Source organism: Chroicocephalus ridibundus, chromosome 2, assembly GCF_963924245.1.
Source record: "Chroicocephalus ridibundus chromosome 2, bChrRid1.1, whole genome shotgun sequence".
Classification (NCBI taxonomy): Eukaryota; Metazoa; Chordata; class Aves; order Charadriiformes; family Laridae; genus Chroicocephalus; species Chroicocephalus ridibundus.
Window position 1 is genome coordinate 17,646,474 of NC_086285.1, and position 17,243 is coordinate 17,663,716.

Genomic DNA, 17,243 nt, shown 5'->3' on the forward strand with positions numbered 1-17,243 from the left:
AGTCATTTCCCATGTTATAAGGTCCTCAGCCTCAACTGTTATGTTGTTTTCCCAAGTCCCAGAATTTTTTTTTTTTGCAATATCGTCAAAAAACTTCTGCCAGTTTGCATACAGGCAGACTGGGACCCTCCGGCACGTGTTGCCCGAGTCCATTGTTTGTTTGCCTGGCCCTTGTGTCCGGGCTTGGAGTAGGGCCCTGGCAGAAGACATGAGAAGCCCTCAGTCTTGCCTCCACAAAACCCCAGTGTCACACACAGACTAAGGAGTTAACAGATCATGGAGCTTTCCTGTAACAGATTTAGAAAAGCAGAAACCAGGGTTATTTACTGTTCCCACATTCTGCGCTCAGAGCAGTTTTAAATTGCTAGGTTAACTAGCCATTCCTGAAAGAAATTTTCTGTGCACCAATGTATTCTTTGTGGTTGAAGCAAAAATTACTTACAGACAGTGCAATGTTTCTTGCAAAAGAAAGCTTCAGCTAATGGAATATCTTAAAATTCAGCTGTGATATCTTTTAGCTTCTTTCTGGCTGGGCGTTAATTTGATCTATACCTTTTCATGCAGACAGTTCGAAGAAATGTCTCACTTGGTAAGAGACATTGTCATGGAGATGTGACGTAAAGTAGAACATATCCAAAAATTGCCCTCAGTTCTATTGTAGTTACCGCTAATGGCACCGAGATGTAGTGTAAGCTCACCGCGAGCCAACTTCTGATGTCAATTACATCAGTGTAAACGAGATTAGAAATTGGCCCAAGCCTATAGGTTTAAACATGACTGTCTTGAACTTTATTTTCAGGACAGATCTGAGATTTCGAGGAAAACAATACACTTGTTAATTTTAGCAGTTTTATCTCGGCACAGTTTGGCAACAGTTCTAATATATTCCTAGCGCTTGGCTTTATTTTACTGTTCGTTGTATTGCCTGAGCATCAGCACAACTCAGCCTGTCAGATGAGATATTTCAATGAACAAAAGGCAGGTTTGAAGGCTGGGGACCAGTAATAAGAGAAATGCAAACAACTGTCATTAGGCATGAATTTCATATTTTGTGAATGACATATTTTCCTCTCTGGTAGGTCTGTACCAGGTCTGCTTCTATCCCATCTGGTATTCAACACTTAGGCTGATTATTATTAGATGTAGAAATCCATAACACATTTCAAACAGATCAATGGTATCAGAAAACTTGCCATCACGCAGGAGTAAAACAATCCAACAAGATAAGAATGATTTTTTTTTCTTTTTCCTGGCAGCTGTAATCTTTTCGGACACCCAAAGAACAACGTTTCTTTAACCTCTAGATTAATTGACATACGCACAGAAAAGAAACAACATTTGTCCTACATATGAAATATGTTAATAGAAACTCGGATCAGTCCCAAGGAAAAATATTTGGGACTGATACTATTTAGGCCAGCAAAACTCTCAGGTAACTTTTAGGCATCACTTATACTTTCCTTTTGAGACTTGGCAAGAGGCTTCTGTGCTGGCCTTTACGGGCATTGTTGCTGCTATGAGTGTTACTGAGCTAACCTGAGATTCAGGCCAAAGATGTGGACCTAAATGTCCTTTCCAGACAAAATGAGAGTTCGTAAAGTTCAATTTTCAAACAAAAAAAAGCAATCAAGATGTCCTCGCAGAAGATCAAGGCTTCTAAAAAATGATCTGCAAGTGTTCCAGTCCGACCCAAGTCAACCGAGAGCAAGGAACTAACCAAGAAACACAAGTATGCAGGAAAACATGTGAAAGATCTAATCACTAATGAGAAACATTTACTCCCTCACTCTCTGGATTGTGTGCTGATCTTCCATTCACTTTTTCTTTTTTTTTTTTTTTTTAAAGTATTTTCTGTGCTATAATTCGCAACAGCTGGAACCATTTTGTGTGTGTGTGTGCGCGCATGTGTGTATGTGCCGGACAAAAGAACATTACCAACTTGAAAAGGAAAAGGATGGGCACTGTTTTTGGAACTTGGCTCTGAAGGGGGTGTGTAACGATATGAGAAAGATTAAGTAAGTGGAGGAAGCTGGGGGATCTTCTAGCCGCAAGGCTGCTGCAATGTGGGTGGGCTCAGCAAGGGTCTCAACACATCCTGCCCTACCAGTAATACCCTGACCCTGGTTCAGAGATTTCACAGCGCTGTGGAGCAAGAGGGTGGGTATGTTCAGTGCGAAGCCTTCTTCAGCCAAAATCTCTTTGGGCTGAGGCCTGGCCAGTGGCTGATAGCTATGCACAGTAATTTCAATATTTCTTTTACACAAACATAATGAGGCGTTGTTTATCGTAGTCCTGAAAAGTTTTGGGGTTGAGATATTGGGGGAAACAAACAAAGAGACACTTTGCGAGCTCTCTGAGCAGTGAATGGTTCCCCTTGGCATGCTCTGACAGGCCATTTCGTTTTAGCTTTGCTGAATCAGCTAAATGGGGAAAACTCAAAACTCATTGCCAAGCTCTTATGGCAATTTCTCTTTACCACAGTGGCCATAAACAGATGTTGTTATCCTCTATACTGGGAACCAAGTATTCCTTGGGGCAAGTTTGTGTAGGATGTGCGGATTGCTCCAAAATTAGGGAAAGGCTGAGGCTTAGGGGTGTACACAGTGGAAGTGAACATTGGGTTTGTCACACGGAACACACAAATTCCATGAAAAACTTACACGTGTGGCATGAACCAATGTGACACTGAAACACGTCAGCACCTAAGTTATATCAAATGCAATTCTGTGTGTGTCAGGGGCAGGAGGGGTTCTCAGATTTTTATCTCATAAAGTATTGTAAGTGAAAGCACTATATATAAATTAACTCTCTCCCTTCCACAAGGCAGCTACCGCAGAATGACACAACCAGGCCATTAGTAGAAGTTGTAAGCTGACTTCTGTGGAAGGAGGCTCATCAAGAAGTGCAAAGCTTGCACTGAGTTAGCAGGGTATCACTCACAGCAGGAGCTACTGAGAGGAGAGTTCAGGAAAGGCATCTCTCCAAAGAACTATGGCCAGAGTTCTGTTCCCAGTCACGAAGGTAGCCAGAAGTTTTCTTCAAGGCCTTACATCGTCCTTTTGCTGGTGGATATAGTACCAAAACAAGCGAATGTTCCTTGGGACCGGTTCAGCTTTTATTATGCTAATTCATATGGGAGACAAACACATTTTTTCAAGCATGATATTTTGAATCGCATACAGATATGCCCTATTCAGTATTCAGAAGAGTGTATAATTATGTAATTTTACACACGGTAATTCTGCTAATACAATCAAACATGGTGCTTGCATTTTGTGACACAACATCACATTGCTAAATGGATCACTATAAACCTCAAGAGGTACAGCAGCCATCAGAAAACACAAGTGAAAAATTGGTTTTACTGGGACACTCTTCTCATGATCATACATCGAAGCTATTAGGATGAATTCCCCAAGAAAAAACTATGTCCAAACTTTTGACTGGAGAAAAACCTTGGAACAGTTTGGGATCTCTTCCTGCCTGCTGAGCTTTGGAGAAAAATCAGAAGCGTTTGGGCAACCTATGTCCTTTGTGCTTCTCATCTGCAACTCTCACACACTTCAAAATGGAGTATAACTTGCTCCAGTTGTACGTTTCCCCCTCTTACTGCATCAGACTGCTCCTTGAACAAAATCCCAGCATCTCTGCATCCCTGACCTGCCCTGTCCTTGTCTAGAGATAAGGCATCAAACTCTTTACCCTTTAAAAGAATTGCGGGTGGGAGACATGCCCGAGGCACAGTCCCTAGTGAGTAAACCTGAGTCTTAAAGTATTATCTGCAACAAATAAAGTTTGAATGCCAGGACACCCACAATGCGGGGCATCTTTCCACTTGGTTCGTTGCAATCCAGGGCTTAGAGCAAGACGCAGCACAGAGACAGCCCAGTAGCGAAGGCCAAATTTTAGTTTCCAGCTGCTGGGGTGGCTGAATGCCGCTGAACCCTGGCTGATTTTGCTGCACCCTGTAAGGTTACAGGTTTCCCCTGGCTGCCAGCACAAGAAGACCTGTGCTCAGAAGGCTAAACACGCCCTGACCGCGGGCCACCTCGTTGAGGCTGTGCAGGAAGGTTACGTCAAGGCATGAACTAGATCCTCCAAAATCTCTGCCGTGTCCTTTTGTCCTGCGGTGCCCTTCCCAACCAGTAACTGCAGTCAGACCTTCTTTGCCATTCATTTTGTCCGCCCTGTGTCAGCTGCCCCCATGTCCAGCAGGGCTGTTTCCTGCAGAGAACCCGTAATGTGCATCATGGGTTTTGATTAATAGATCCGTACATTCTTTATGCCTGAATGCATGCCATAATTTATGAGTAACAACAAGGATGTGTTCTCCAAAGAAAGTAATACTTGACTAAATTGTTCTCTTGACGTAAACCTGTAATTTAAAAATTATATATATTTAGAGTGCAAGTCAAAACAGGAAGTGCATTCCCAAAGCGGATAAAGATATTTCTAAACCTAAATATCTAGTGATATAAAATTGCCTTGAAATGTCTCTCCCTTCCCCGCCTAACAAAACCACCCCTTACCAAACAAGCCTGCTATTTATGGGAGCGCTTTGCTGTACAGACAAGTTAGCAATCGCTGTCTCTTTCAATGGTGAGGCCGAAGACTTGCATAGTCACAGGCTGTCCAAAGAGTATTCTGCCACTGGAACGTAAATCTATCAAATGCAAAGCAAATCTGGCATTGAGAAACCATTTATAAAAGTTCAGATAAGGAAGAATGTATCAGGGAAAATCAATACATTTCAGTAGCAGAGTGCTAAATACCCAGTGGGAGATTCATTTAGCTAAATGCAGACTTTTTCATCTCAGCTAACACTAGCTCATATTGGCTCCATCCACCTACCATGGGGAGCTAGTCAGCGTAGCCAAGGCGGACTGGGCTGTGGCACACCTCATCCTCAAATAGACGCCTAAAATAGAAAAGCCAGAAACGCGCTCAGAAGGTACCTGGTTCTCTCCGTTAGCTATAAGCCATCTGGCGCGGGTGGTTTGGCTGCAGAGAGCCACGTGGCGCGTATCTGAGGTTGGGTGCTGTGATGCTGCCGCAGGAGTGGATCTGCACATCAGGTGAGGAGCACTAACAGCAAAATAAAGCAGGTTGTGAATGGGGCTGGGGTCGGGGAGGAGATTAATGATGGTGGGTATGAGTTGATAGGAACCAGTTGCTATGTTGTCTGACTTCTTACTTCCACTTGGGGAGCAGCACCCTATGTGCAATCCACCCCTTCAGCAGGCAGGACTTGAGCCTGCACAGAGTGACAGAGAGCTGCAGGAATCCTCCCTCTCCTTCAATACAGAGTTGCCTGCATGCAGCATACGCCACCAAAGTAGTTTGTCTCTAAAAGCATTTGGGAATTCACAAGTAGCAAAACCTATATGTATGCATAGAGGTCTACACACACGCACAAACACATATATATTTATATATTACATGTTTTATTTATAACTCAAGATTTTGCATAGGAACTGGTTGTACAGATGTTAAAGCAAGACCTCGTGAAACATGTTCCAACGAGAAGAGTAAGTCTGGCATGATAGCAACTAGATGCGCGAACACCAGTTTTGCTAAAGCCCTAAATCCCAATGTAATTTCTGATTCACAATATTTAGATATGTAATAGCTGAAGTAGTGACTCAGAAGAGACAGAGCTGTTGCCTCAGTGCTATTTTCATTATTTTATGAGGCACAAATTAGCACGGAACTATAACCTGTAATTAATTCCATGGCAAATTCATATTATTATTGCACTATTCTGTGCAATTGCAAACAAGCAGATTTTTTATTATGCTGTATTTCTGCTAAAACCATTTACTCCAGGCATTGTTGCATGACTACAGGTTGTTCTTTGGGGAGGTAGCCTGGAGGGATCACCTCCTTTGAGACCTGAGCTCAACCCAGTCTCCCTTTATTTCCCAGCAGATCTGGACACATTTCTTCTAACAGAGACAGAGTAAGGGAGATGACCTGATCCATGACCTGCCTTGGTAACTATTTCCCATAACTTCAGAGTCATCATGCTTTGCTCTAGGCTAAAGGGATAGCATGACAAGAAGAAACAAATAATTCCTATAGCAGCACTGCCACTGCTGGTAAGTACAGGTGAAATATCCGTAGGTGTTCAAAAGCTGGGCAGTGCAATGCCTGCACTGAGTTAGAATTCTGCAGCAGTATGCTTTTTAAGTCATTTGGTTGTATGTGTGGCCCTGCATCGACCAAGCAGCCCCCCGCAGTCACAGTGTTTACCGCATCTTTTGTATGTAACGGTCTGGCTGCCAGAGCACACACTTGTCCATTTGCTCTCCAAAGCAGCCTTGCAAGAAGTACTAAATGTCCTCATCTGTTCACAGCTGCAGAGAAGATCTCAAGGATGCCCAATGCCAACATCAGCTCCGCAGGCTGGTTCTGCTCTGGTGAAACGGGTTTATCCAGGTGCTCCGTACCACCGTGGCCGTGGATACACAGGCGTAAAGGTGCCTTAGGCCAATCTAGCGCAGCCTCCTCCTTTCTAGAGACAGCTTCATCAGTTTACTAAATGTTTAAAGAGACCGTGCTAGTGCTGTTGCGCTGCTCAATTTACACTAGCATAAGGAAAACACCACCAGCCCTCTCACCTTCCCCAGGAAACACGTGCCTCAGCGTTCACTGTCGCCTTTTGATGTCTGTTACTGACAGAGCAGTACATTGTATTTGAAGTTTCCTGCCTTCCTAACTGATGTGACTCATCCAATTGTACATAATAATTTTCTTTTTTTCATGTAAGTGAACGGTATTTTGCTAAATGAAGTTACAGCTTGTCTTCAGCATGTATTAGAAAGTAACTACTCAGGAGAATGCCAGAAAATAACAGAAAAAGACTTCAGGCACTTTATTCAGTTGATTTTCACTTAAAAAAAAAAAAAAAAAAAAGCTTACACCCTTGTCTGATGGTTTTACAGTCCATTGCACAATAACCTGTTATTATGTGATTTCTTTTTTTAACCACGCTCACCTAAGGCAGTATGAGCTCTTATAATTGAAGTGAAATATTGAAACAGAATTTTCTACCAACTACACCATTATGAGTGGTACTGATCTCCAGCATTCTGCTTCTGGTTCATTTGTACGGGACAATAATAAAATATCCCTGCTAACTCGATTGTTTTATGTCATGAAACAGAAACGCCAAAACCAAGGTCAAGAGTATGTGAGCGTTTTAATTTCCCTGGTGCTAGCCCACAGTAAAACTCCTCAGGATACAGTCTCCTGGTCTCCTGCAAGTCATTATGTATTTAATTTTCTCCCTGTAAAGTGCTTTTCTTGAATGCAAAGTCTGTGTATTCTAGAGGTAAATGCATTAAGATAAAAGCTTCAAAGAGTCTTTTCCTAAAGACATCTTATAACGTCTCGTAAGCTTCCTTATGAAATTCCAGTGCAAACCCCAACAATACTGTCTTCAAAAGAATTCCCAGTGCATTTTCTTTATTTGCACAAAGGAAGGAAGGAAAATTAAAGGGGAGGGGGAGGGGGGAAACTGCGGTCGATGTTACGACCCTGCAGATTGCTGGAGTCAGACACTCTGGACCCTCGGAGTGAAAACAGACCTATTAGACAGGGCCCTGCATGGGAATTGGCTTGTATCTACTTGTCTTGGCTTCCATGGCCTTCAGAGCATCCCGTCTCTCAGATGCTACCGTACTGCCAACTCCCCCCCAACGCGGCAAATCCCTAGCACATCTTCCGGCACCTTCCTGCTTCCCTCCCGGAGTGTCTCTCGCTGCGGGAGGAGCCCCCATTAGAAACAGCCCTAAGCTAACCTCTCTCAAATCACTTCTTTACCAGCACGACTCCCCCAAAGCTTACACTGGTGTGCTGAGATTCCTGGCTGACGCGGGCCGCCCAAACCTGTCTCACTGGTTTCTCTTGCCGCCTCCCAATCTCCTCGCTTTATCTACTCGTTACTCTGTGTTTTATAGCATGGGCTCTCTGGGGTGGGCACTGCCTTCACAGTGCTTGCACACCTCCTGAAGCCCCGGGATGGGGCACCCCAAAGTGCTGGGGTCCTAAATGTCCTAATAAATACTAATCCGGCCAGTCACATGAGGAAGTCTCACCTCTCTACGTTAGAGAAAGTGGTAGGAAAGATAAAGATGAGGTAGAGAGATAGAGCAAACCATAGCAACTAGCTTAACGTGCAGTTTGGTCTCTCTTCCAGGACTCCACCGCAGAATTTTGGCGAGACTGCAGGCAGCTCTGCCTGCGAAGGAGAGCACCAACTGCTCTGCTCAGGGAGGCTTCATGGCTCTGCAGAGACCAGTAAAGGGGTAAAAAAACCCCCTCCTTCCTACATTTGTGGTCTCTGTTAGGCAGGTCTCGTGCTTTCAGGGGCTGACTCCAATTTCAGGAAGGCTGCACTTCCCCTTCCAGCACTGCTGGGTACCAGAGTTTCTGCTGAGGTCCGGCATCCCTGCCTGGGATGCAGGCGTTCCTCCCCAGCGCCCAGCCCAAACACACACTGGGGGCTCAGATGAGCCCCAGTCTTCATGGTGCTGTTGTTGCCGCTGCAACTGGGCACTTATGAACGTGGCAGACACTTATCTGCATTCAGCTTTTGGCTCAAGAAAATAGGTCTTGCAAATTTGGGGTCTGCCTCCATGAATGACAGGCAAAGTCTGCAGTTGAGAGGAAGAGCTCAGAAAAATCATACCCAACTCCAGAAAAAACACATTAAGCTTGCCGGCGTATGTCCTGTTTGCATGGCCGAGGCACACCTGGCTGTCCTCAAGCCCTGCTGCTCCATACTGCAGCCGTGGGAAGCCACTAACGTTACACCATCAGCCTCTGCCCAGCACCAAACTGGCCCAAAACAGCTGCTATCCAGGCTCCAAAGAGGTCGTTCATGATTTCGTAAGCTAAAAGGGAGGTGAGGCATGTTAGGGGTAGAACGGGCGGTAGCCAGGTGCTCTGTAAAGAGCTTGGTAACACGACAGTGTTACACCTCTGCCTTCCTAGTGCTCCCAGCGAGGGAAGGAAAATGGGCTTAAATTACCTAGGCTTAGTGTAACTGGGTGATTTTTGCCTTTTGCATGGTTATTTAAATGCGTTCTTCCATTGTGCAAACACAGATACGATACAGCAGAGCTGTTCTTTGAGGGAACGCAAATGGGGACAAGCAGCGTAAAATCAGAGCAAGCATGTACAGAAGTCCATAACAAAGACTGGGTCCCCCTCTAAGGATACATGATCCAACCATAGCGCGTTAGCCCTGGGTGGCTCTGGTGGGGACAAGTCACACAGGGAGAGCAACACTCATCCCAGCAGCACCAGCAACTTTTTCCTGTAATGGTGGGTCACGGTGGGCCCCACAGTTTTCAACAGCAGACATGCCGTTCAGATAAGTTGTCACTGCTTTTTGGGTTACAAGAAGGAGTTGGCTTTGTGCTTGCTTCTCCTGCATCTGACAGCTGGTTGCTAAATTATCTTAGCCACTAACTCATTTGCCAGTAGAATCCCATAGGGTTTGTGCTGGGGGTGGTTTGTAACCGTGCGCGGACTGGGCTTCCAGCAGCCTGTGGAGGTGATCCAGGCACACCTCCATCAAACAGGCACAACTGCGTTTACTGGGCTACCAGTCTCCCCTTGCCGCTGAAAAAACTCTCAGAGTTGAACATTTATGTGCTCCAGACTGTGAGAAAATGACTCCAAAGCGACCTTTGTTTTACCTGCAGGTATACTGCCCTGTGCTGCGATCTTGTCAGATCTTGTTAACTCATCAGTGCTAGGGCAATCTTGGATGATAAAAGCCAAGGAAGACCTCACTGCTGAGGGAGGCTGTGCCTGTAGAATCACGAAAATGGGAACAATGAGGCACCGGCATCCTTTTTTCCCTCATTTTACAAAGAACTTTACAGAAGTCATTAACAACATATTATGGATGTCTTGTGAAGAGCCTCAGATCTAAGATCCTGCACTGGCTTAGGGCTGGACTGACCTAATCCACTTTATTAAAGCTGCTGTGTAGACAGTTTGTCTTTTTTTTCTCTCCCTCTTTATTACCCTGGTTTTAAAAGAAAATATTGTACACCGCACTATACAGTCTGAAGTTGTTTTCTGAAACCGATTTTAGGATGCCTTGTTTAACCCTGACATCGTAGTGCCTTCGCCTGGATGTTTCTCTGTCTCTGCAATGGGTTTCCAATGCAGCCACCTCCAGAGCTGAGACACTTCCAGACTTCCCACAATGACACCCAGGGAGCAGAAATCAGGAAGGTGATGTGCCAGGCTGCCTTTTTCTTCCAAAGTTAGAGGATGTGCCTGGCAGCAGGAGCGAAAGAGGGCAGGAACACAAACACTCTTGAAGTTTCAGGATGTCTCTCTCACCTACCGGCAATGCAGTGCCCAGTCCCAGGGAGTGCAGTGGGAGTCGAGACAGGAGCACCTATCCTGCCCAAATCCACCTTAAAATGCACTGTCTGTCAGCTCAGGTGCCCGGGACTGTGGGAAAATGAAAATGATTCTCGGTCCAAAGCACCACCTCACAGGTGCCCCAGCACAGTGACACCAAAATAAAAATTACTCTGTACCTCCAGTTTTTTCAGGCTTTGGAAATACAGATAAACACTCTTGTTGTTTTACCCTATTTTGAGTCCTATTGACAATGGAGCAGAGGGACAATGTAACGCTCTGCAGCAACCACGGCTCTGTAAAGCTGTCCCTGTACCCAAGGAAGAGGTTGCAGACTTGCCAGCAGAAGAAAGTCTCAGTCTGGGACCTTACTCTGAGCTCTGCCAAGGTAAGCCGACTGCTTATGTTGAGGGACATATTGCAAATCAGTTAGTGTGTGGCTAGTAGACAGTCACCTCCCCAGAAAAATTATTTACTACCTTTATAGAAATGCAGATATAACCCTAGAAGTCATGGCTGGCTGCAGCAAAGAGAGTATCTTCTCCCAAACCTCTTGCAAGATAAAATTAGAAAAAAAAAAAAAAAGACGACCTGTCGAGATCCAACAGCCCTTGTCCAACGAGAAGGAACTCCAAGTCACCTCACTTAGTTCAGTTAATCTCCACTAACTGATGGAATAAAAGCGAAAACCCTGAGCACCAAGGTACTCCAGATTCCAGATGTTTTAAATATTATGGGTGGTTATAAAGCTACCATGATCCTTTAATACTGAATCCAAACAGTTATTTTCTAGTCAAGCTTGAATGTTTGGAATTCACTAGGTTAGGGTTAATTACGCAATAATAGACGAGGAAATGTTTGCGACACTGGAAAAGACACAGAAGTGGATGTAAGCCTGAAACTTCAGATCCTGGGTCTGCTTCTGGAAAACCTTGCTCAGGAACCCCCAATCCTGTGAACATCCAGGGGAAACTACACTCAAGGTGAACATCAGACAGCCCGTCTCTGCTTCCAGTCTGTGGTCTGAAAACACAAAAGGATGAGCTCCAAAGGGAGGTAAACCTGAGGAAAAAGTGAAGAATAAAAAAATCTGAGGAAGAAAGTCTGTAAATGGAGCACAGAAATCACTCCCAAAAGGAAAGACAAAACAGTAGTGTTGATGTGTCCCTCAGGACAGGGCCGTGGGGGTGAGTCAGTGGGTGGTGGCCAGAGAAAGAGAGCACGGATTGCATCGGTGGGATGATGTTTTGCAGATAGATTGTCTGAAAATGAAGGTGAAAGCAGCTTATTCATGTTTGTCGTGAATCCAGGCATAAATGGGAGAAACAGCACACATGACATTATCCTTGGAAACTGGGCAGAGGTGCTGCAGTTTAAAATGCTGGAAGTGTGAATGTCTATAAGATACCCATGTAAGATTTTCCTCGAGAAGTATTTCTGGTCAGTAGGCCTCGGAAAATGAAATAATTCATTTTGTTCATGCCATGTTGAGTTAGCTGTTATTAAAATTAGCAGTTGGTGCTGTGCAGCAAGAGTAGTTCCCCATTTCTCTGGGTATAAACCCTGAGTGATGGATCTGCTCATCAGATGCTGATGTCAGACCCAAAACCATGCAGAGACACAACAGCAGGGCGGGATCTGTTCCATGAGGCTTCTCTGCAATGTTCCCGAAGCTGGTTGAAATATATTGAGCTTGCCAATAAAAAATATTCGGTGCTGCTGACTCTCCTTCAGCATTCAGAGCTGTTTCTCCCACCTCTATGCTGTCCTGGTGAGGTGGCTCCATGAGGTGCAGATGGCTGCAGGGCTGGCATGCTCATCTCCTCCCTGCTGGTCCCTCTCCTCCACTGCACGAGACACAGACCCCCCAAGCGAAGAAAATCTCCAGTTACGCTCAGTTTGCACAAGTAGCTGCAGCAGATTTGTTGCTTAAGGGTGCAAACAGCCCACATTTTTAATGATTGTGCAAGAAACTTCACGGAGAATAAAGCCTGAGCTTCAGAGGGCTGGGGCTTTTTTTAGGTGTAAGCTGAAATAAAAGTTTCCATAGCTATTTTGGATTTCCAAACCAGCCTTTCAGTTTGTAAACACCCATGCAGTGGAGAGACTGTCCTCCCTCCCCTCTCCCACGAGGAAACATCTCACCACTTTACCTCCCCCTCTCCAAGCTGCCTGTCAGCTCTGGAAGCAGCCCTGGGAATGAGATAACATAGGCTGCATGGACAGCAGATAAAAATGCCTGGAAAAACAGTCCATGATGGACGGATGAGAAGACATTGTCTCTTTTCCCCATCTGTGACCACTGCACTCCTGTGCGCAGGAAACCCTCATGTTCAGAAAGGAAAGATGAGCCACAAGCCACCATGCTGACTGTTCCCAATGTTTCAGTCACATTTTTCACGATTAAGTGCTTGAAACTAAAGCAGGAGGATTTTCCATGGTACTGAGCGCTAACGCTGGGGGTTTGTGGGTGCTCAGAGAGCCAGGTATCAGCCAATCAACCGAGGCATCTCTAAACGTGGCTGATGAAATATGAATTCTAGGTGTTGAGATTTCACCTTTGACTTTTCCTTCATTAAAGATATTCTAAGTTGGGCCAGACGCAAACACTTGCTGGCACTGGCTTTGGGCACAGAGCATGCAGTTTCACGATAAAACGATCCCTGTGAGGCCAGGCAGCGCTGCTGTTTTCGTGCCTTCACTGCAAACCATCTCTTGGTGGCTTTTGCAGCCTGGGCTCTGCTGTGCATAAGTACTTCATGCTCACCTAAGAAAGTGGCTTACATCGGGATAAGATGTCTCCTTGAGACAGGCTGGAAGTCCTCTATTTTTTTTTCCTTTTTTTTTTCCTTTCCTTTCTTTTCGCTCGCATTTTGCTCCTGTGGCTTGCAGATCGAATGACAGGAGCATGTCACTGATTGCACAGCAGGAGAATACATGAGCCAAGGGGAGTCCAGTGCTGCTCCTGGCTCCTGCTTGCCCTGGACCAGACTGGTGCCAAACCAGGAAGCTACGGCCAGGCCCCAGAAGCCTCCATGACCTGCTGCACATCAGTGGAAACTGGACAGAAAGGACAGAGGCATCCTGGGGTTTTGCAAGTGTCTCCCAGGACACAGAACAGGCATGTAAACCAAATTGTCACGGGAAATCACAAGGAGGAGTTACATACCCCTCTCCCAAGCAGGAGGCTGATGGCTGAAACTAGTGAAGGGACTAGTTGGTCATGGTGACATCTCGGCCCCAGACATCCTTTCACTAGTGTCTCTCATCTGTCCGGGTCAGGAAATTCTGAGCCCCTGTACTCGGCACTGGTGAGGTCCCACCTCGAATACGGTGTCCAGTTTTGGGCCCCTCACTACAAAAGAGACATTGAGGTGCTGGAGCGTGTCCAGAGAAGGGCAATGAAGCTGTTGAGGGATCTAAGAACAAGTGTTATGAGGAGCGGCTGAGGGAGCTGGGGTTCTTTAGCCTGGAGAAAAGGAGGCTGAGGGGAGACCTTATCGCGCTCTACAACCACCTGAAAGGAGGGTGTAGCGAGGTGGGAGTCGGTCTCTTCTCCCAAGTAACAGGTGATAGGACAAGAAGAAACATCCTCAAGTTGCACCAGGGGAGGTTTAGACTGGATATTGGGAAAAATTTCTTCACAGAAAGGGTTATTAAACATTGGAATGGGCCTCCCCAGGGAAGTGGTTGAGGCACCTTCCCTGGAGGTATTTAAAAGACAGGTAGACGTAGTGCTTAGAGATATAGTTTAGATTAGTGGTGGTTTTTGTCAGAGTTACGTTGATGGTTGGGCTCGATGATCTGAAAGGTCCCTTCAAACCTATGCAATTCTATGATTCTATGATTCTCTGAAAGAAAGGAGAGTGATTTTTCATCATGGGAGCTATACCCTTTGATTATGGCTTTAGAAAGTTTATTATTAATCACTTATTCCTTTCAACTTTTCGCAAGGTGTAAAAAGTAGGACACAGCTCTAGAGACTAAAAAATTCAAAGACAAGATTGGAGCACACAGGCATATGGAAAGCCCAAATGAAGGAAGCACCTAAAGCTTTAATTTAGATGTGTGATTTTTTTATCAGCTCCTTTGCGGACATTATAGGGCAACTGGGTTTTACAGGGACGTATGACTGTAAACAAGTTGTCAGATTGGTGGACAAGGATGGGAGTAGCAGTTAGTAAATAAAGGCAATGTAGGGAAAGAGAAAAAGAAAGGAAAAAGGGAGGAAAAATGATAATGAGGGCAGCAGCCTCCATCAGGAAGATGAGAGCAAGGAGAGAAAAGAGGCCGAATCCCACACACAAAATCAAGATCCTGGGATTTTCATTTGGAAAGAAGAATTTCAGAGTCTTTCAAAGTCTAGGCATCCAACTGAGGTGATTTCTTCAGGAAGCAGCATGGCATCAGAATTTTTCCTTAGGTACCTGCAATCAAAATGCAAGCACAAGTTAGACGGCTGAGGCTGGCAGGCAGTCCTGAGCATCCCCAGGTGAACTGACTCTGAAAAACTGGCTCTGCATATTTGGAGACAACTTCAGCGACAAGGACTGCTTCGGCAGGCTCCTATGGGCTGAAAAGTCAAAACGAGAACTCAGAGCGTGGAAGTGCTGACAGGATAAAGGCATCCTCACAGTGTTTGAACCCAGTCCAAGACTAACATAAGTGAAAACCTCTGGAGAAGCTGTTTTTGTTGAATTGCAAGTTGCTTTTCCCCCCTATTTAAATAAGCCAAAGTAGTTAAATTGAGATGATAAAAATCTGAACGGCTTATCTGAACCTTATCAGTGAATTCTACCTTTCAAAAATAGTTACTCAAATTCTTACTTCATCAGGCTTTAGGAGGTAATACATTTAAAGAAATAAAACATGGAAAAAATCCATTTGAAGGTGCTGGCTTCATCTGCATGGCAATGAAGTGTTCTCAAGAAAGGCGTTTACTTTTAATTAATAATAAAGTAAATGCAAACCACCACAGGCCACATATGAGAAAATGCTGCAGTTCAAAGTGAGAAACGACTTTTATTAAATGAAAGTGCCAGCAAGTACCATTAAATGAATGTCAACACAACCATTAGAGCAATCTATCAAACAGCATAAAGAAAGTATAAAATCACACAGGCAACTTACGAGCATAATAGAAGCTTGATTGTACTTTTGCACTTTGACTCCAGGAGAGAGAGGGCTCTCCACAACAAAAGATGGTCGTCTCAAAAGCAACCCCAGCCCTAACCAGGAGGGGCTGGCTCCAACCTAGCATATTTTTGAAGATACCCACTGCAAGGATTTAGCACCATCCTCCTCACCAGTGGGGTTAATTCATGTTCTGACATGATATGCTGTATTGCCACGCTTCTAGCCCATGCCTCCTCTAATGCCTACCACTATTAAATGCTGCTTCTTGTGAAGAGGGCCTCAGATACGCCTCATCATTGCATGACCCAGCGCTGCGCCAGCTGCTCTGCAGCCGTGCTGGGGGTCCCATGGCCACCCCGCTCTGAGCTGGGCAAAGGACCGCAGCCAGCGAGGATGCCGACTTTGGGTGTCAGGGGATGGGTAGTTCCTGTTCCACCCATGGATGCACACAAGCCCTGCAGCTGACCAGCTGGGGATGGAGGGGACAGGCGATGGGGTCACCCATGCAGCAAGGTGGCGTGATCTGCTCCCAACAGCACATAGAGTTGATTTTTTACAGAAATTGTTACCCTTCATTTCTATTCTCTCTTCAGTCCGCTTCTTGAGCTTGGATTTTTTCCTCAGGGCTGGGGCCACTTCTTGAACAGCGGAAAACCCATAGTATCCCATGGGTATATTATATTGGGCAGCCAATACATGCTAAGTCATCGTAACACCAAATATCTGTGCCAATTTCCAACCCCACTCCCCACACAGCTAGCACGGCAAAGAAAACCTCACCAGGAAAAAACACGAAGAAAGAAAATAAGGGAGGGTACTTGAGCACGTGTCTCCCTCCAGGAGGTGCAGAGCCAACTTCCAAGGTGTGCAACCCAGCTGTGCTCAGCCTGAGGGTGCACAACCCCCAAAGGGCGCTTCCCAAGGAAAGTTGGTGCTGCCTTTCGTAAAGAAGATGCTTTTTATTTTATTTACTTTTGCTTAGAAGGAGAAAGGAGTGCACAGTAATGCTGACCAAGTTTAGCTGCATCAGAGAGAGGGAATGATGCTCAGTCTATTTTCTTGCTTTGCTCTGCTCCCCTTTCATTTGCAAGTGCCTTGAAACGACGGGAGCTGCTCTCCTGGAGGAGCAGGGGGTGGTGACACTGCAGGAGGAAGTGCTAAATATAAGAGTGGCTAAATGGGAGGTTGGTGATCTCAGCTCTGTGTGAGAGAGGAAAAACAAGGACTATGTTCAGCTCCACCGGGCTCGACAGTAAGGGCATAAAATGCCTCTGAGTGGGCTAAACGGCTCCAGCTCCAGAAAAAGACAGTTGAGTCGCTGAGATTATACTTAATTGGCGTTGTGGGAAGGCAGCCTCTCTGCAAGGCAGCCTACGCTGTCCCCTCATACAAAGCCTTTTCATGAGCTACCGGGGACACGCTGCCAAACCTCTCGGCAAATACCAGTGCCGTAATGTCATCTCAGGAAGCAGAGGAGCCCAAAGCCACCAGGACAGTCTGACTGCCCTCATGGACTGTCCCTGCCACCCCTGCCCATGCCCTTTCCCTCCCCGGACAATTTGCCCCTGTTCCCCCTGTCCCAGCCGCCCTAGGAGGCTGGATGGGGACCTCATCCCACTCCCCATAGCAATGTCAGTAACAAGAGAGGCAATATTTTCATCTAGGGAAGAACTTGGGTCTGCTCCCATGTCATCATGTCTTGTTTAAGCATTTATTCA